Raw genomic sequence first — 3,054 nt, forward strand, 5'->3', positions numbered from 1 at the left:
AGGACATTATTGAATGTCTTAAAATGGGGACTGGTATAATCAGACGTGTGTTTTGCAAAGATTACAGTTCATCGATACAGATACGGAGGATGGGTTGGAAAAGGGCAAGATGGAGAATGGATGACCTGCTAGACGTTTATGGTCAGGACCCAAATGTAGCAATGACAGCAGAAGCAGTGAAGGTGGAAAAAAGAGGGCAAATAGAAGGTTGGTTTGGGATATGCAGGGACAGGTGACCAGTTAAACAGCAATAATAGAGGGAAACATCAGGATCTTTTCTTTTCCCTATAGGCCAACAGTTTTCTAGGAGCTCAGAAACCTTTCTCCTCTTGCAAAAGTTTTGCAGCTCTGATAGAGAACAGCAAAATATTCCAGAAAGTAGAGTCATGGCTTGTGATGAACAAAATGCAGCAGATGTATTTGTAAGTGCTTTATGAAGCCCATCCAGAGATTTATTGTGCCAAGCCCTGCACTCTCTCTTCTGCATGAAAGCTGGTTATAATTATGGATTGACTTATTTTCTACTATACCACTTTCTTTTTGAAATGTCTGTCTTTTTTAGGCCAGCCCATAGCCTAGTGGTTAAGACAGCTTGATCCCATATGGCTGACCCCATGGTTTGAGTCCTGGACCCGGCGACTTGAAAAGCACACTAGACACATGTGGTCGCCTGTCCAAAATCCTGAAAGGAGGGCGAGATGGAAGAGAAGGGATAGCAGCATGACCATACCCCATGGGGGGCAGGGTTGGGGACAGCGTTCTCTCACTTCCTCATTCTCTCTCTCTTTGGCAAACACATGCACCCTTGGGTAAAATTTAAAAATATATATCTCTTCCTTTCAGCCACAGATTCAGTTCACATCCTCAGGCGTTGGTTATCACAATGGCCACCTGGTTAGTCTTTACGACTCTCAATCTCCCCTTTCCAACATGTCCTCAAGATGCTCCTCCTTTCTAATCACGTCGAAGTGAAACTCTTCTCCTGGGCTTTAAAGGCCCTCCACATGCAGCAGATGTATTTGTAAGTGCTTTATGAAGCCCATCCAGAGATTTATTGTGCCAAGCCCTGCACTCTCTCTTCTGCATGAAAGCTGGTTATAATTATGGATTGACTTATTTTCTACTATACCACTTTCTTTTTGAAATGTCTGTCTTTTTTAGGCCAGCCCATAGCCTAGTGGTTAAGACAGCTTGATCCCATATGGCTGACCCCATGGTTTGAGTCCTGGACCCGGCGACTTGAAAAGCACACTAGACACATGTGGTCGCCTGTCCAAAATCCTGAAAGGAGGGCGAGATGGAAGAGAAGGGATAGCAGCATGACCATACCCCATGGGGGGCAGGGTTGGGGACAGCGTTCTCTCACTTCCTCATTCTCTCTCTCTTTGGCAAACACATGCACCCTTGGGTAAAATTTAAAAATATATATCTCTTCCTTTCAGCCACAGATTCAGTTCACATCCTCAGGCGTTGGTTATCACAATGGCCACCTGGTTAGTCTTTACGACTCTCAATCTCCCCTTTCCAACATGTCCTCAAGATGCTCCTCCTTTCTAATCACGTCGAAGTGAAACTCTTCTCCTGGGCTTTAAAGGCCCTCCACAATCTGGCACCAATCCTCTCTGTGGACTATATCCCTAACTGCAGCCTGCTTTGTACCCTATGCTCTTTCTAGCCTGGGCTCCTCAAAGTTCATTTTTGTCTTTAAGATGTGGCTCTGTCTGGAATGCCATACTTTGACCCCTGGTGCTTGGAGAAGGCTGCTTTCTCCTTGAAGCTCTCTGTTTATTTTGGCCTCATCGTTCCTAAAGCCTTTGGTGGTCTCTGCTGAATGGACCACAGGAAGAGTCCAGAAAGCCTTAAAGTGCCTACCAAATATGGGAGTGGCCAGTTCTTTTCTGCTTAAACTGCAGTCACTGCAGTAGGGGGCTTTTAGTGGAACCAAATCCTTGTCATGGTCATGGTGACTGGAATGGGTAAACATTGCATATGTCAGAGGCAACTACATTCAAGCTGTGTCATCTCTGAGATAACTTATCACAGACTTGACCCCAGTGACATGTTTCATATACTGGTCAGGTTTTGTTGTTTTGGTTAGTCTTTTAAAGTTGTTTTTGTTTTTTGTTTTGCCATAGGGCACAGGCACTCACCAGAAAGAGAGACAGAGAGAGGAAAAGCGAGACATTACCCCCCTGGGAGATGGCCACACCGCAATCCCTTCTTCTCCATTCTTTTGGGACTTCGGGCACAGGCACATACGTGCCTGGTGTGATTTTCAAGTTGCTGGGTCCAGGACTGAAACTGTAGTCAGTTATGTGGATGTCCAAATCTAGTGCCTTAACCACCAAACCACCTGCTGGCCCAGTCAGTCCTCTTTTGGGGAAGAGTAAAATGTTAGACGAACAGTCATTTGTATTCAGGTTGCTATCATGAGAAATGTCACATTGTTAATTCTCTGTGTAGCCACTACATTTACCAGTGAAGAAGGAAAACCAGATCCAGGCACTTTGTATGGCTGGTGAAATAACTCCCTCTGATACCCCAGAATCCAGCATATTTGCGTTACTAATCTCTATCACTAAAGGAAGTCTGTGCGTGTCTTATACTAAATTGAGCAGGTTTTTTTTTTTTTTTTTTTAGCTTTTCTTTCATGGGCTTTAGGCATCGTCCCAAGAAGACTTCAGAGGTACTCAAATGGAAAGCACATGGGTAACTGCAGGCAAGATCAGTTGGCTGCTTTTCAAGAGGAGGCTCCACAGGATGGATTATCTTGCTGAATTTATCGCAGCCTATGATTTGGCTCTCTGCCCTGTAGATGCAGAAACTGGATTGTATAAGCAGAACACAGATCTATTTGTCATTAGCTGTTCACATTAATCAACCCACAAAGACGCATAGAAAAAGCCAGAGCACCTGTGTGTTAGTGACTGTCCCAAGGACCGGAATACTTGCTAGGAACATGAAATCTGAGTCAGGGTAGGAGTAATGTGTCATAACGTCCATGGGAGGGAGATGGTAAGTAGTCGTGGTGCCAGGGACTCTGCATGAACTGCA

The 3,054-nt window shown here is 44.8% G+C and overlaps 1 long non-coding RNA gene across 1 annotated transcript in view; it reads left to right on the top strand.

Annotated features, from left to right (window-relative positions):
* Nucleotides 1-2,686, top strand: part of LOC106734583 (uncharacterized) — a 29,970-nt gene extending 27,284 nt beyond the window's left edge. Inside the window, exon 3 of the long non-coding RNA XR_001370152.1 lies at nucleotides 2,641-2,686. This is a non-coding gene — a long non-coding RNA (uncharacterized LOC106734583). The remainder of the gene's footprint in view (nucleotides 1-2,640) is intronic.
* Nucleotides 2,687-3,054: the final 368 nt, after the last annotated feature.

Source organism: Tupaia chinensis, unplaced genomic scaffold (assembly GCF_000334495.1).
Source record: "Tupaia chinensis unplaced genomic scaffold, TupChi_1.0 Scaffold000023_1, whole genome shotgun sequence".
Lineage (NCBI taxonomy): Eukaryota > Metazoa > Chordata > Mammalia > Scandentia > Tupaiidae > Tupaia > Tupaia belangeri.